Consider the following 18187-nt stretch of genomic DNA (forward strand, 5'->3'; position numbering starts at 1 on the left):
TGATCGGTCACTGGCGACCGTATGAAATAACACTCCCACATAGTGAATGAACCACAAGCCATATCGCATAAATCTCAAAAATAATCATTTCTATTTAATGCACGTAAAATAATTAACTGGCGTAATGAAAATTCCTGTAATTTTACCAACTGGATTGGATTGGATCGTCCCCAGGCTCGCTGCAACCTAACTGTGCCATGAAAGATATGCAATAGCTTAAACTTGACCAACTATGCAATTTACATTCAAAAGATGCAACTATGACGCCTAATGACTTCGCATTTAATCATGACTCCGAGCCAACCTGAACCGACACCGAACCGACGTATAGTCATGATTAAATACGCTGAAAAATCATAAAATAATGCTCCTAAAATGATAGGGTCGAAATCTAGGTGGAATGGAGGCCAAAACACGAAACGCTCTTTCGAGAGTCAATTTGGCACATTGCACCGTAAATTCTCGTACGACCTCAAAATGATCCGAATCACAAACGGTCGAAAACATGACCTTCCCAACTCAATGAGGCACTGTCCAGTCCAAGGCCATGGGCTTAAAAGCCAACCAAGAACTCAAACAAGCCTTCTAAACGACACAGCAACTTGCTGTAATTTCCAGCAGCTGCGCAACTACAAGACTTGCGTTGGTTTCGAGACTATCGGCCATTAGGGGCGTGAACCACCGACCAGAGACTCTTACCAACATCCCAAGGAATGATTTGAACCATGGCTAAGGGCCCTAGGCCAGCCACAATCCGCATCACACCAAAACTCAACCGAAGGGTCCAACCGAGAGCAACGTGCATGCGTGTGTAGTGTTTGTTTAGATCGATGTCTTGCGTCGTTCCAGTGGCCATTTGATTGACCATGGCACAATCTAGACATCTAGGAGCATGATATGAACCGTGGCTAAGGGCCATAGGCCAACAAGATCCATACCAAGCAACCAAAGAAACGAACCCAAAAGCTGTCCAACCGAAAGTAGCCGAAGGGTATAGGGGCTGTTGTGATGTTTTATTTAAAAACCGATGAGCCATGGACCAAGCCACCAAAAGGGCAACTTAGTCACGTCTTAGACATGCTAGGGGAGTGATCCAACCCATGGCTAAGAGCCCTAGGGCAGCCAAGATCAGATCCAACCCCTTGACACAAAAACTGAAATTTCGAAACACAATCTGCGCCTATGGGAACTTGCTGTCATTCTGAATTTCCAGCAAGCATGGGGCTGGTTTGAATGGGCCCAAAATGGTCCTAATGCATCCTATTAGTGTCTAGGAGTCGCCTTGGGAGCCTGGAGTCGAACCACAACCTGAAACCACCAAAACTAAAAGAAAACGTGAAGCTGCCAAGGAAAACGAAAATTCTGCATGAATTGTTCCAAAATGTTTTGACATGTATCTCGGTTTTTGGCTTGAATAAACATGATCATGTACTGAAAAATAAATGATAATATGACTTGATTGAGGTTTGAAAGAAATCTAGACATGCCTGGTTTCGTTTCGAAAGAAAACGAACGAAACGACGACGACGCGGCACGGAGGAGATGGAGCGCTTCTTGTCTACCTTTCTTGCTCTCGATTTTTCTTGCCTTCCCTCTAGCTAAGACTCACGATTTTTCTACTGAAAATGAGTGTGAATTCAATCTGAATTTTCGAAAAGGAGAGGGGGGGAAAAATGGTTAGGAGGGTGAGGGAAGTGGGTGCAAGATATAAGGAAGATCAAGACCAAGTCTTCCCATTTTGAATTTTTGAATTATGGTTTGATATCAAATGAGTTGGTGGATGCTTCTAGGAGGTAGTGGCCGATTTTCTCTCTTGATTCTAGACTAAGATATGTCCATTTATTTAATTAAATTGTGCTCCCAAAAATCCTAGAATTATCCTACTAATTACATGCAAAGAATTGGTCAAAGTTGATGAGTTGGAATGAATTGCTTAATAAATCCAAGGGGCGAAATCATGCTAATAAAATGAGTGGGAAGTGTTGGTTATCTAGTCAACTAATAATCCTTGAAAGCCTTACTAATCCTTTAAATAATTTAGTGAGCTAACCCCTTAATAAATAACTTAAATGAGTTCATTTCTTAATCACCTCAAATAATTAAATTAAATCCTCAAACCTCCCTTACTAACTTAAATGAACTTACTTGCTAGCTAAATTAACTTCTGGAAATATTTCTCGAATCTTAAATTCTATCTCAAAACTCCAACTCCAGTCCGGCCTCACTGAAATAACTGAAATGCTAAAAAATCAAACTACTGAACTGAATAATGAATAATTAACTTCAAATAAATGCATTTAAAATAATTATGCAATGAAGTCAATTAAATTTAGAAATCTAGAATTATGCATGGCTTATACGTAGACTGATTTACGGGTTCTACACGTGTGTTATGAAAAATAAGACGCGTGGCTTGGCATGCACAAGTGATATATATATACATATTTCCTTCCTTCAGAAACATAAAGACAGAAGGAAAAGCTTTCGAGGAATTCTCCAGCTTGTTCGTAGCTTTGAACGGTGATTGTGAGAAATCCGTCTGTCCAATTTTAAATCCGACTTCAGTACTGTAATCCTATCGACCCAGTCTACAATTGGACGTAAGTTTTATTGAGTTTTGGTATCATTTGAAAATATGATGTTGTAGGAATTTGATATGATTCATATATGGTGTTCTGGATATGTTAAACATCGTAGAATCGAAGTCAGATTGAAAAACAGATTGATTATAGAATTGTTATGATTTTCTGATTATATTGATTTGAAATCGGACGGATTTGTATTATGGATTGATTACAGATTGTATTGGATATGGGTTATAGATTGTAATTGATATATGTTGATGTGGTATTGACGGGGATGTCGAGATCGTTCTGTTATGTCGTTGATTTTGAGTTGAATCCAGATTGATCAGATTGGTATTGATTTGAGCAGTATATTGATATGATATTATTGATATTGTCATGGCCAGATTGAGGGATTGACAGACTTTGAATTCACGACTTGGACGTCGTCAGAACTTCAACGAAAGAAAGGTATAAGTCAATGTGGTATTGGCAGATCGACTCAAGTAGGATATACTTGATTTTCCCTAAATCACATACTTATTGTTATTATATGCATTGATTTGATTTGATATGCTTGTTCTATTGATTTATAGAAAGCACGTATTAGATGAGTATTAGACGAGTGATCTTGTGACAGAAGTGCGTGATAGTGATGGGATCGCCACGGGCACATTGCATGATGTCACAGGATAGTTGAATTGGCGATAGTGCCACAGTCTGTGACGGATAGGCCAAGACACCGGATGTTTGGTTATATCGAAATGAATAGAATTGGATTTTCTTCTATTACTGATGTTCAATATAGGAATACCAACATCTGGAAATCGGGATCCCTAGACTAGGAGTCAGTCTAGTCTGAGACGTAGAGTCACGAGTCTGATTTACGATTTCATATTGATTATGTTTCAGATTTAATACATGTCACTGATATTTGTTACATGCTCTTACATTGTTTATATGATTGTGTTGGAGTAGGTGTACGTCGAGCCAAATGTTGGCCGAGTGTTCACAATGAAACTCTATGTATAAACAATCTTTATTTTAATAATATTTGAAATTATTATTTTGGCACATCTTTATCTATATACCCATGCTAGTTGCATAGATAAAGCCCTTGAATGTACAAATAGTAGAAAGAGTATGAGATGCTCATATGATGAGTATCATGAAACTCATATTTGGAATACTGTATATTCTAAATAGTTCCTAGTCAATTCAGCCGCCGCTAAGAAGGATATAGGCCGCTCGAGTTCGAGACTAGTATCTGCGATGTGAGTACCATGTTTCATTGGTAGGGGACATTGTGATGTCCGAGCATGCAGATAGGTGCTCCTGGTAGAGTGCACTGAACAACCCTCCATAGTGGACTTTCCAAGTGGTTCTTACTTATCGAGTGAAAACGTCCTAGTTTATGGTTGTACACCATTAGTCCTTATGACCCGGGACAACATTGAGACTCTATGTGCTAGCATTACACTTTGACTTGTTTACCGACTCTCAAGGGGTCATCAGGTGGCAAGGTTGGGTGTTTTGTCGAAACATATAGGAGTCGATGCATTGTAGTCGGGGATTCACCGCTTACCTTCGGGTATGGATATCCTATGTGTATGTAGTATGAAATCTCTGATCAGAGTATGGTGGTAATTATGAAAGGGGTTTCATAGATTACACCATCGATGCAACTACAACATGACACATATATCGATTCATTGACAACTCTCGATATACTATTGGTTGTCGAATCGATCGGGATATATGAGTTGAAGGGACCATACTGTACGCTAACCATAATTGAATGGTTCTTGCAGGCACTATCATTTGATACGTATGGAATCATGTAAGCGATGCTGCTAGGCGTTTAACATGATTGGTTGGGTACTATCAGACTTGAGTTCTGACGTTCTTATTATAAAGGAGTTGATAAGTAAGAATGGAGCAATTGGGGTATGCTCAAATAAGAATATGTTTAGTTTGAATCACATGGAGATGTGAACTCACGGCTAGTTGAATCAATGAACCATTGAGGGTCACACAAGTGCTAACTTTCTAGATCCCGTTGAGAAGTAAAATAGTTCAATGTGTTGAACGGCTTATAAAGGAGTTTATAAGTGTAAATAAAATAGAAATATGACTTCTATAAGGAGAATGTAACTTTTAATTTGAGGAAGTGTTCCTAAATTAAAATTTGGCCAAATGAGTAATGTATTTGAAAATTGTGATTTTCATATACATTATTATGGACTAAATTAAATTAATTCATGTGTTGAATTAATTAAACACTAGTGGACCTAGTAGAGTCCAAATAATTAAATTGATTCAAGTGTTGGATTAATTAAACAACATTGGGCCTTGTAGAGCCCAATTAGAAATAATTATTAAACTAGTGGGTTTGAGTAAAATCAAGTAAGGTTTAATTGGTCTCAAATTTGTTTGAGACAATTAAATTAAAGTCCATGGGCCTTGTAATTGTTACAAGCCCAAATAGTATGAGCATGGGGAGATGAAGAGTTGGTAAAAAACTTTTTCAATGTTCAAGGCTTGGCATGCAACTTTTTGGCTTTAACTTTTTCCACAACCAAGAAAAACACTCCTCCCTCTCTCCTCCCCTCACCATGGACGAAAATTCTTGCCCTATTCTCCTCCATTTTTGCTTCTTCAACTGTTGATGAAAGCACACACTTCTCAATGAAAAATGCTCTAATTTTTCTAGTGCAAAATTAGAGTGGTTCAAGCTTGTTGGTGGTGGACCTAATTTTGAAGGAAAGATTCAAGAACAAGGGGAAGCTTGTAGATTGTCATCCTTTGAAGAGCTTAGTTGTTTGACAACTAAGTTGGAGCCATCATCAATCTTTTAAGATTGATAGGTATATTTTCTAAACACACTATGAATATCATATTTTGTGTTTTTGTATTTGCTACACACTAGTACTAGAGGTGCTCGAAATTTTATGCTAGAAAATATGATTTTCGAAAATTTTGTTGCTTCTGTTGCGAATTCGGGCACCTAAAATCGATCCCTTTCAAGTGGTATCATGAGCTAAGGGTACTAGTTTTTGTAGCATATACATAATATTATATTGAGGTTGATTTCTAACCACATGAGATGAAATTTTTGCAACAAAAATCATGGCATATTTGGGCGATTTTTAAGCAGCAAGTTGCTGCCCGAACAGCCCCTTTGAAAAAAAAAAAATTTTTGCATGTTGGCCGGAATCCGGCGACGGCGAAGACGACTAGGATTTTTAAAAGGTGTTTTGAAATATCAAAGTGTCATGGGCTTTGAATTGTTGGGTCATTGGATGGCTAACATATTTGTGAAATTTAAATGAGCCAAAATGTTTTTGGTGAAAAATGATTTTTTGGGCCCATAAGTTCAAATTTACAAAAGTTGCAAATATTTTCTCATGAAATAAATAATTGAAGTTAGACTTTAATTATTTACAGTAAATGGTGATTTACAAGAAATTCGGTTATAAATAAATTAATTAGAAAGTAGACAAAGGAGTTTTTATACTTTGTTAATTTAGTTTATAATCGTGGCGGTTAGTGATTTGATCAAGATATATAATATTGGATCAATTAATTATTGTGATAATTAATTGATGGTGTATGGTATGTGATATTATGCATGAAGGATGATCAAAAGCACAAGCCCAATTTGCTAGGTGTGTGCTAGGATATTTTGTGTTAAATGATTGTAATAATTATCAAATTTAAAGTGGGCTTGGTTTATGGCCCATTCCCACCCCCATGAGATGTATCCCTATTTGCCATGTATATTTATTTGTAAATATTAGTGTAGTGGAAGATCAAGATTGGAAGATGGTGGCCTTAATGATTATGAAGATCGAAGACATGTAAATATTGGAAGCTTATGTAATAGTTGCATTTGCATCCCATGCATTTCCCTAGGATTGGACCTAGGCCCGTGCTTAGCTCACACGAGCCATTAGTTTTGGGGAGATTTATCATCCTTGTTTTGTTTACTGTTTATAATATATGCATGATATGTTATAAATAATGAGTATGTGCGTTATTATTATGATAATAACAAAGTTGTATGAATCCGGCAAACATACGATCAAACATGGCAATTTTTAAATAAAATTAATGATGAGACCATTCAAAATTAAAAACCCTCATTTTGAATAAGATTCAAAATCAATATCAAGCCCGTAAAGGGGAATTATAAATTTGTTTATAATTTTCCTGTCTTCCATCGACAATGGGTGCATGATGAACGCTACCCGTGCTCGGGGCTCGGCTCATATTATTGTGGAGGCCCTGGGTGCCGGAACGCTGTGACATCCATTGACATGGTGATGTGAACTACGTGGAACTCCCATGATTTCGGCTCATATTATTGAGGGAACTCATGGCGATCGTCCATTAAGGTTCAACATCGATGGGTAAGGCTTGAAACGTGGAGATGAACGACGTCATATTATTGGGTCCTAATCAAACGTGAGACAAAAGTTTACGTAGAGGGTTGCATAGAGATGCAATTGGAAACTACCTTTTAGGAATTGTGATTGGCTGATATTATTCGGGATCATAATTTGCTAATTGGACATTACGTACCTACTGAGGAAAGGAGTTTCCCGTTTTCACTAGAGGGTAGTGAAAGATGTCAAAACAGTGGGAGTAAACATTTATAAAGTAAAAGTCCATACTTTATATCTTACTAAATATTTTAAAATAGTCATTAACATTTATATGTTATACTTTTCAGTATAATTTTTGACAATGTCTTCGATTCGCAATCCGCTATATGCAATACTCGACAAACACGTATTAACCGGACCTAATTACCTCAATTGGCTAAGAAATCTGAAAATCGTCTTGAATTCGGAAAGGATAGCATATACACTTACTAAGTCGCCCCCTGTTGAGGCTCCGACTGACTGCACTCCTGAGGAATTGTAGACTTACAAGGAATGGTGTGACCATGACTTGATAGCCAAGTGTCATATGCAGGCTTCTATGAAAGATGAGAAGTCGGTTCTTTATGTGGGCTCTTCATCTGATACGAAGACTGGTCCACCTGGGAAGGGAAAGAAACGTTCTTTCCAAAGTCCCAAGAAGAACGTGCCCTTGAAGAGGCAAGCTCCGAATCCCGTTGTGGCAGCCACACCAGTAAAGGCTGACAAGACTGTTGATGTTTGTCATCACTGCAAGAAGCCTGGACATTGGAGGAGTAATTGCAGGGAATATCTTGCCCAGAAGAGTTCTGCAAACGGTATGTTCTATATTGAAGTAAACATTTCAATTAACTCTACTTCTTGGGTATTGGATACCGGTTGTGACTCACATCTCTGTAATGAGTTACAAGTGATGGGAAGAAGTATAAGGCTTAGGGAAGGTGAGACCTTCTTGAGGGTGGGCGATGGAGCAAGAGTTGCTGCCAAGGCCATAGGAGATGTTTACTTGCTTTTGGACAATGATTTTAAGTTAATTTTAAGAGATGTTTTGTTTGTACCTGATTTGGTGAAAAACATTGTTTCCATTTCTATGCTAGATAAAGATGGATATTCTTGTTTATTTAGCAAAGGTGTTTTCAACATTTACAAGAATGAATGTTTAATTGGTACTGGAGAACTTGAAAACGATCTCTATAACTTAAATTTGAAAGATATTCCACTAAACAATGTCCAAGCTATAACAACAACAAACAAGCGAAAAAAAGATACTCTAAATTCGGCACAATTAAGGCATGCTCGATTAAAACATATTTTCCTAAGAAGGATGAACAAGCTAGTGGGAGTGGGCATGTTTGATATGTCTGATATTAATGCTCTCACGACTTGTGAATCCTGTCTAAAAGGAAAGATGACCAAAATTCCTTTTTTAAGGGCCATGTGGAGCGAGCCAAAGGGTTATTGTATTTGATCCATACCGATGTGTGCGGTCCGCTTAGCATCACCACTAAGCATGGTCATGCCTACTTCATCACCTTTACCGATGACTTTTCGAGGTATGGGTATGTGTATTTGATGAAATACAAATCTAAAGCCTTTGAAAGGTTCAAAAAATTCAAAAGTGAAGTAGAGAAATAGTTGGGACGAAGCATCAAGACACTTCAATCGGATCGAGGTGGTGAGTACTTGAGTGCCGAGTTCCAAGAGTATCTTAGGGAGAATGGGATTCTCTCGCAGTGGACTCTGCCCGCTACACCACAGTTTAATGGTGTTTCGGAGCGTCGTAACCGGACTTTGATGGACATGGTTCGGTCTATGATGGGGTTCACGGAGTTTCCGCCATCCTTTTGGGATATGCGTTTGAGATAGCGGCACTGTTGTTGAACAATGTCCATTCAAAGGCAGTTGATAAGACACCATATAAGATATGGATGGGTAAGCCTCCCAAATATTCTTATCTTAGAATATGGGGGTGCCCTGCTTATGTGAAGCAGGTAGTGGGAGATAATTGGATAGTCGATCCATTTTATGTTATTTTGTGCGATATCCAAAGAATTCGGTTGGATACTACTTCTATCATCCCCAAGAAACAAAAGTGTTTGTTTCTAGGAATGCAACTTTTTTGGAAAAAAAATTTCTATTGGATAGAAAAGGAGAGATGATAGAACTCGAAGAGGTTCGAGAGACACCCAGAGTTATAGAACCCACACCCGAGGTGCCAAGAGAGGATATACAAGCTCCTAGAAGATCCGAGAGAGTCTCGAGACCACCTAAGAGGTATGGTCTGCTTCTTGAAGAGGGCCATGATGAGCCTAACCATGGATGTGATCTTAGGACCTTCAAGGAAGCGTTATCTGATGTCGATTCATCCAAGTGGCTTGAAGCAATGGAATCGGAGATGAATTCCATGCATTCGAACCATGTGTGGAATCTCGTGGATCCACCTGAGGGAATTGTTCCCATAGGGTGTAAATGGATTTACAAGAGGAAACTTGGGGCGGATGGGAAGGTATTGACCTTCAAGGCGCGATTGGTAGCAAAATGATATACTCAAATACAAGGAATTGACTTTGAGGGAACCTTTTCTCCAGTTGCAATGTTCAAGTCCATTAGGATATTGCTAGCCACAGCTGCATGGTATGACTATGAGATATGGCATATGGATGTTATGACAGCCTTTCTTAATGGGGATATTAAGGAAGAGATTTACATGTCTCAACCCGAAGGGTTTACATCTGTCGGAAGTGGGCATATGGTATTCAAACTTCAGATATCTATTTATGGTCTAAAACAGGCATCTAGGAGTTGGAACCTTAGATTCGATAGTACAATCAAAGAGTTTGGTTTTACTAAGAATCCCGAGGAACCCTATGTGTATAAGAAGGTCAGTGGGAGTGCTGTGACATTCCTGGTGTTTTATGTTGATGACATTCTACTCATTGGGAATGATATAGGAATGTTGCAATCAACTAAGATATGGTTAGCGAGTAAGTTCTCGATGCAGGACTTGGGTGAAGCATATTTTGTATTGGGAATACATATCTAGAGAGATAGATCGAAAAGATTGCTTGGTCTTACCCAGTCCACATACATTGATACCATCGCGAAGCGGTTCTCGATGGATGAGTCCAAGAGAGGACATCTACCAATGTGTCATGGCATGTCCCTATCCAAGTCTATGTCTCCCAAGACTGATGCAGAGATAGCGGCGATGACACGCATTCCTTATGCATCTGCTATTGGTAGCATCATGTATGAGATGATATCTACACGTCCTGACGTGGATTTTGCACTAAGTGTAGTGATTAGATATCAATCGAACCCTGGTCTTCCACACTGGAAAGCTGTGAAAGACATCCTCAAGTATTTGAGAAGGACCAATAAGTTGTTCTTGGTCTATGGGGGTGGAGAACTGAAATTGGAAGGCTATACCGACTCTAGCTTCCAAAGCGATATCGATGACCCGAAGTCAACCTCTGGGTTCGTATTCATGCTCAATGGGGCTGCTGTCTCTTGGAAGTGTTTCAAGCAAGACAGTACTGCGGATTCCACCACTGAGACCGAATACGTTGGTGCATCAGATGCAGCAAAGGAGGCTGTTTGGATAAGGAATTTCGTCCAAGAGTTAGACGTCATTCCTAATGGAGTTGCTCCTGTCCCGGTGTTGTGTGACAACACGGGAACTATAGCTCAAGCAAAGGAGCCTAGGTCTCATCAGAAATCCAAACACGTATTGAGAAAGTACCACATCATCTGAGAGATTGTGGAAAGAGGAGATGTCTCGATTGACAAAGTCGACTCCGCAGATAATGTTGCTGATCCGCTAACTAAGCCTTTACCTGGACCATTATTCGAGTAGCATCGCGAATCGATGGGTTTGAAGCATATGGGTAGTTGGCTCTAGTGCAAGTGGGAGATTGTTAGATTAGGTGCACGTCGAGCCAAGTGTTGGCCGAGTGTTCACAATGAAACTCTATGTATAAACAATCTTTATTTTAATAATATTTGAAATTATTATTTGGCATATCTTTATCTGTATACCCATGCTAGTTGCATAGATAAAGCCCTTGAATGTACAAATAGTAGAAAGAGTATGAGATGCTCATATGATGAGTATCATGAAACTCATATTTGGAATACTGTATATTCTAAATAGTTCCTAGTCAATTCAGCCACCGCTAAGAAGGATATAGGCCGCTCGAGTTCGAGACTAGTATCTGCGATGTGAGTACCATGTTTCATTGGTAGGGGACATTGTGATGTCCGAGCATGCAGATAGGTGCTCCTGGTAGAGTGCACTGAACAACCCTCCATAGTGGACTTTCCAAGTGGTTCTCACTTATCGAGTGAAAACGTCCTAGTTTATGGTTGTACACCATTAGTCCTTATGACCCGGGACAACATTGAGACTCTATGTGCTAGCATTACACTTTGACTTGTTTACCGACTCTCAAGGGGTCATCAGGTGGCAAGGTTGGGTGTTTTGTCGAAACATACAGGAGTCGATGCATTGTAGTCGGGGATTCACCGCTTACCTTCGGGTATGGATATCCTATGTGTATGTAGTATGAAATCTCTGATCAGAGTATGGTGGTAATTATGAAAGGGGTTTCATAAATTACACCATCGATGCAAATACAACATGACACATAGTATCGATTCATTGACAACTCTCGATATACCAATAGTTGTCGAATCGGTCGGGATATATGAGTTGAAGGGACCGTACTGTACGCTAACCATAATTGAATGGTTCTTGCAGGCACTATCATTTGATACCTAGGGAATCATGTAAGCAATGCTGCTAGGCGTTTAACATAATTGGTTGGGTACTATCAGACTTGAGTTCTGACGTTCTTATTATCAAGGAGTTGATAAGTAAGAATGGAGCAATTGGGGTATGCTCAAATAAGGACATGTTTAGTCCGAATCACATGGAGATGTGAATCCACGGCTAGTTGTATTAATGAACCATTGAGGGTCACACAAGTGCTAACTTTCTAGATCCCGTTGAGAAGTAAAATAGTTCAATGTGTTGAACGGTTATAAAGGAGTTTATAAGTGTAAATAAAATAGAAGTATTAGTTCTATAAGGAGAATGTAACTTTTAATTTGAGGAAGTGTTCCTAAATTAAAAGTTGGACAAACGAGTGATGTATTTGAAAATTGTGATTTTCATATACATTATTATGGACTAAATTAAATTAATTCATATGTTGAATTAATTAAACACTAGTGGACCTAGTAGAGTCCAAATAATTAAATTGATTCAAGTGTTGGATTAATTAAACAACATTGGGCCTTGTAGAGCCCAATTAGAAATAATTATTAAACTAGTGGGCTTGAGTAAAATCAAGTAAGGTTTAATTGGTCTCAAATTTGTTTGAGACAATTAAACTAAAGTCCATGGGCCTTGTAATTATTACAGGCCCAAATAGAATGTGCATGGGGAGGTGAAGAGTTGGGAGACAACTTTTTCAATGTTCAAGGCTTGGCATGCAACTTTTTGGCTTTAACTTTTTCCACAACCAAGAAAAACACTCCTCCCTCTCTCCTCCCCTCACCATGAACGAAAATTCTTGCCCTATTCTCCTCCATTTTTGCTAATTCAATTGTTGATGAAAGCACACATTTCTCAATGAAAAATGCTCTAGTTTTTCTAGTGCAAAATTAGAGTGGTTCTAGCTTGTTGGTGGTGGACCTAATTTTGAAGGAAAGATTAAAGAACAAGGGGAAGCTTGTAGATTGGCATCCTTTGAAGAGCTTAGTTGTTTGACAACTAAGTTGGAGCCCCATCATCAATCTTTTAAGATTGATAGGTATATTTTCTAAACACACTATGAATGTCATATTTTGTGTTTTTGTATTTGCTACGCACTAGTACTAGAGGTGCTCGAAATTTTATGATGGAAAATATGATTTTCGAAAATTTTGTTGCTTCCGTTGCGAATTCGGGCACCTAAAATCGATCCCTTTCAGATTGCATGTTCGTTGATTTATACTGGGATTTTATTCTCACCGGAGTTATCTGGCTGTTGTTGTGTATGTATGTGTGCATGACAACAGGTGGGATAGGTTCAGGGTCGAGAAGATGAAGAAATATCGTGATTAGAGTGAAGACTACGGACTTAGATTAGAGATAGGGTTTGGACACTTGACATTTAGTTGTTAATCCTTAGTTGAATGATTGTATATATAGTACAAGACTGGTACTTTAATACTGATATGTATATTAGATTGAATCCCATTACATTCCGCATTAAAAAAAAAATTTAGACCTAGTTTATTATAATTGACTAAATTTTCCTGATGATGATTAAGAACATGATTAGCGTCCGGGTCCCCAGACGCGGTGTTGGTACAGTAGAGTCAGCGCAGCCGCGGTATAAAATGCAGCGCACCCGCGGTCGTGTCTTCTGAATTGTTGGATGTGATCCAGTACGGTTAGTGCACCCGCGGTGCAGAGAGAGCGCACCCGCGGTGAAACGTGCAATTTGAAAAATAAACCATGTGTCACTTGCCATGCAATATAAGTGCTAAGTCTTCCTTTCTTCACCCTTGCACATACAGGAACGAGACAAAACCTCCATGAAAGCCTCAAGAATGTTCCTAGCTTAGAAATTAGCTTGTACAAGATCTAACCACCCAAATTTCGATCTGACTTTGGTTCCGTACTCCTCTTGTTACAAGCTACAAAAGAATGTAAGTATTACTGCCTTTCAGCAGGTTTTGAGGTTGAAATGTTGGAGAAATCAGATTTTGATTTCTATTATGTGTTCTTATGATTATTATGAATTTATATTTATAACCGGATCAAAGAACGGATATGATATGCGAGTTTATTCATTTTCCAGCATGTATTGAGTTGGGAATATACAGATTTCAGCATTAGTTGACAAGGATGATATAGAGTTGCAATATTATCATGTGTTTATGATAAGAATTATGAGTTATTGTATTGATTATTGATGTTTGAGTTGACCGGTATCGCAAAATTATGCTGTTATGCCGTTGAAAGGTACCGAGAGTGAATATTGATACGTACAGATATTGGTTTGAGCTTAATGTTGTTCTTGGATCTATTGAATATGTTATTTCAGATCGATCTCGAAAATCTTCAACGCCAAGACTTCGATATTGACAAAGACTGAACAACGAAAGGTATAATTCAATGCTTGATTGGGGAGATATAACTCGAATCAGATCCGGTTTGAGTTTCCCACAAATCACATACTAGATTTCTATGCCTTGTTATGTTGTGCTTTATATTGATTTATATACAAGCATTGAGATAGGAGAGTCATTGACAGATATGCCAAGTTTCTAGACGTTCGGTGGTATCGAGGCATAGGAGAAGATCGACTCTGATTGTAGATATTCGATACAGACAGGGCCGAAGTCTAGGAATAAGACGTACCGCCACCCCGATTGGGAGAGTAGGTGGGAGACTTGTTACGTCTTATTCACACCGGGATCCCTAGACTTAGATACGAGTCGAGTCAAAGATATGAGTTTGATTTAAGTTGCGTGCTTTATATTGATTATGTTTCATAGACTACGGGACGTATTGCTATTTGTTATATTCATGATAGTATGTTCATGATTTATATTGTGTATATGCATGTGTACATGTTTTATACTGGGATTTGTTCTCACCAGAGTTTCCGGCTGTTGTTGTGTCTGTATGTGTGCATGACAACAGATCTGACAGGATCATGGTCGAGCAAAGATGAGAGATCGAGATAGCGTGGTGATTTCGGGCGTAGAAGACAACTAGATGTTCTACATGTACTATGTAGTTTGTTAATAACACTGGTTTGTATAAACTAAATAGAACAAGACATGTACTTACGTTTGTTGAAATAAAATAGAGTTAACCTTGATGTATGATTTATATACAGTTGTTTTTGGATATTAAAAGCAAAATTTTGACCCATATTTTCTAGCAAAGATCCAATTAATCCCAAAGACAAGTGAGTCAGAGCCCGGGTCCCCACAGCTCGTGAGGGAAAAGACCCCTTTGAGGGAGCCCAAGATCGGGATAGCCTTGGGTCGATCGGGGCAGTGGGCCATATGGGCGGTCCACTGGGCCTGTAATGGGTCGTTACAATAAATTTATTGTAACGACCATGGGCTATCCCGATCTTGGACTCCCTCGGGGGCCTTGTCCCATCTTGGGTTCCCTCTGGGGCCTTTTCCCTCACGGGCTTTCCACATGCGTCATTACTCATAGGACTCTCCACACCAGGTTGGTGGAGTGGTACCTCCCCAAGTCTCGAACCGATGAACTCCTGGCATAAGTACATAGTTCAAAGAGACTTGGTACTAGCCCAACTGGTACCGAGTCTCTTTGAACTATGTACTTATGCTAGGAGATCATGGGTTCGAGACTTGGGGAGTTACCACTCCACCAACCTCGTGTGGAGAGTCCTATGAGTAATGACGCATGTGGAAAGCGCGTGAGGGAAAAGGCCCCAGAGGGAACCCAAGATGGGACAAGGCCCCCGAGGGAGCCCAAGATCGGGATAGCCCATGGTTGTTACAATAAAAGGCCATGGGCTATCCCGATCGAAAGCCCGTGAGGGAAAAGGCCCCAGAGGGAACCCAAGATGGGACAAGGCCCCCGAGGGAGCCCAAGATCGGGATAGCCCATGGTCGTTACAATAAAAGGCGCATTTTATTGTAACGACCCATTACAGGCCCAGTGGACGGCCCATACGGCCCAGTGCCTTGATCGACCCAAGGCTATCCCAATCTTGGGCTCCCTCAAAGGGGCCTTTTCCCTCACGGGCTTTCCATAGGCGTCGTACGGGTTACTCGAGTCCTGGGGATGCGAAGAAACCCCTTGGTAGGGAGGGGAAGATCCTATGAGTAACCCGTACGACGCCTATGGAAAGCCCGTGAGGAAAAAGGCCCCTTTGAGGGAGCCCAAGATCGGGATAGCCTTGGGTCGATCGGGGCAGTGGGCCGTATGGGCGGTCCACTGGACCTGTAATGGGTCGTTACATATATAAACTTGACTCCCAAACACTAAAATCTCCTACACAACACACGCATAAGCCTTAGAAACCAAGGGTTTTCTCCTCCCCAGCAAAACACACACACACCTACACGTTCCATAGCACTTTCACGTCGGTCGTAGGTGGGTTGAGGGGTGGCTGGGGCAAGGGCAAGGGCAGGAGCCACACGGCTTGGCCATGCAACCGTGCCGCATGTGCGCGATCGAGGTAAACCATGCACGTTCTCGTACATGGATGGTTAGGTTTCTCTAGCAGGGGTACTATGGGTTGGATCTTGGTCCTAGGATGGTTGGTTAGGGTCTGGTCTAATTTGTTTGGGGCTAAGATTGGATGAGAGTCAGCTTGTTGGAGGCTAGGGTTTAGTCGAGAAGCGCAAAAAATTCTAGAGGATTTATAGGCATTTCAAAGTGTTATATATGGCTTGAATTGGGTTGTAAAGGTGGTGGTTAGGTTTTAATAAGTTATGGTGAAAGTTTGGTAAAGTTTGGTTAAGATTCGGGTTGATTCGGGTTAAAATCGGGACTTCGGTTCAAGTTTTAAAATGAATTACAAAGTAAGTCAAAGGGCTTAAGTTTACCTCTAAGAAATGTTCACGAGTTTTCTTTAAGGTGTTACGGTAAGTTTTGATGGATTCGAGTCGAACTTTTATGGTCCGGGGCTAAATTGAGAAAACTAGGGTTTCAAGGGAAAACCGTCATTTCACATGAAAAATGATTTGAGCTCAAGGAATTGTCGTGGTAACTGTAATGAATGTTAAAATGTTTATTTTGAAAGATTATAGAATTTTATGATGAAAAATGATAGACGCTAAAACACGTCTTGTATGATTGGTTTAAAAAGAAAATAATATTTGTGCATTTATTTTTATAAACTGATGGAAATGATGAAAATATTTTAAAGAAAGTGATTTTATTGTAAAGATAATGAAATGGGGATCCGTGAGGACAAAGCCCAGTAGAACCGTTTTATGGGACAAAGCCAGTGGGAATCCAACACCGAATTTCCATAGGCCATGGCCTTGTAAAGGAAAGGTGGTTGCTAGTGTCCTCGCCAACTATAGGACAAGGCACAAAATGGAAAAGTGGTTACTGTTGCCCCGTTGCCTGATTCCATATTTATAACTGAGATTGATCAATCGACCGAAGGATGAAAGGATTGTCGCAATTTATGAACTGATTTTACCCCAAAAGGAATCGTATATGCATATGATGAAAGGAAAGGTATATGATGAAAGAAAAAAGTTTAAGTTTATGCATGTTCATGTTAAATCAATTTATTTAAAAAAAATTTCACGGTTGCATGTGGATGTATACGTATTACTTGTTATAACGGTTAAGGCATGCTGGGCGTTAGACTCAACCAAGTGTGAATGATTTAGGTGAGGATATTTCTGTTGACACAAGAGGGTTGGGAGATTGAACTGGATGGACTGATGGTGCACTGAAACCCGAGGACCTTGCTAGTTTTCCGCGCAGTTAAAGCTTTTACAGTGCTTTAAATATTTTCATGAATTTTATACGAAGGAGTGGGTTTTGAGAGGATTTGTGGCGCACATGCTACTTTTGAAAAATTATAGTTTTAGGTTTGGGTTTAACGTTTACGATTTTTAGAATTTTACTGCAGTTACTGAGTTTTGAGTAAAAGAGATGTGAATTTTGTTTTAATGGTTCAAATAGTAAAAGTATCTATATATTCATACATACATACATATATAAATATACATATATATATACACACAAACACACATAGGTTCGGCCGAGGCATTATTAAAAAAAAAATTAGCGTATTTTAAAGAAAAATGAGTAAGGGATGTTTCAAAAAACACCAAGGATGATGGTTGTGATGGAGTTAGCAATGATATACCCATTAAGTGCACCTCCAATATCTAGGTTTTGAAGAACTACCTCTTTTGCTATAATATAGAGACATGACATTAGTTGAAAAATCAAGATTCTGCAAAAAATTAAGCCTATTTATACAGAATAGGTGGGGAACCTTTGATTTCTAAACCGAGCGTATGCTGAAACCGAAACACAACAATTATTCCTTCCTTTCGCAATTTTTGTTTTCAAAATGTTAGCGTAGGTGCTCAGTAAGCCAACTTAAGGCTTACGCTTTTATTGAATCTAATGTAAAACCATCTTTATTTTAATAATATTTTACAATTTTATCCAATTACGAC

The 18187-nt window shown here is 39.3% G+C and overlaps 1 pseudogene; it reads left to right on the forward strand.

Annotated features, from left to right (window-relative positions):
• LOC142538661 (clavaminate synthase-like protein At3g21360) overlaps nucleotides 1-17646 on the forward strand; it is an 18756-nt pseudogene extending 1110 nt beyond the window's left edge.
• Nucleotides 17647-18187: the final 541 nt, after the last annotated feature.

The sequence above is a fragment of the Primulina tabacum genome, chromosome 3 (genome assembly GCF_025594145.1).
Source record: "Primulina tabacum isolate GXHZ01 chromosome 3, ASM2559414v2, whole genome shotgun sequence".
Taxonomy (NCBI): Eukaryota; Viridiplantae; Streptophyta; class Magnoliopsida; order Lamiales; family Gesneriaceae; genus Primulina; species Primulina tabacum.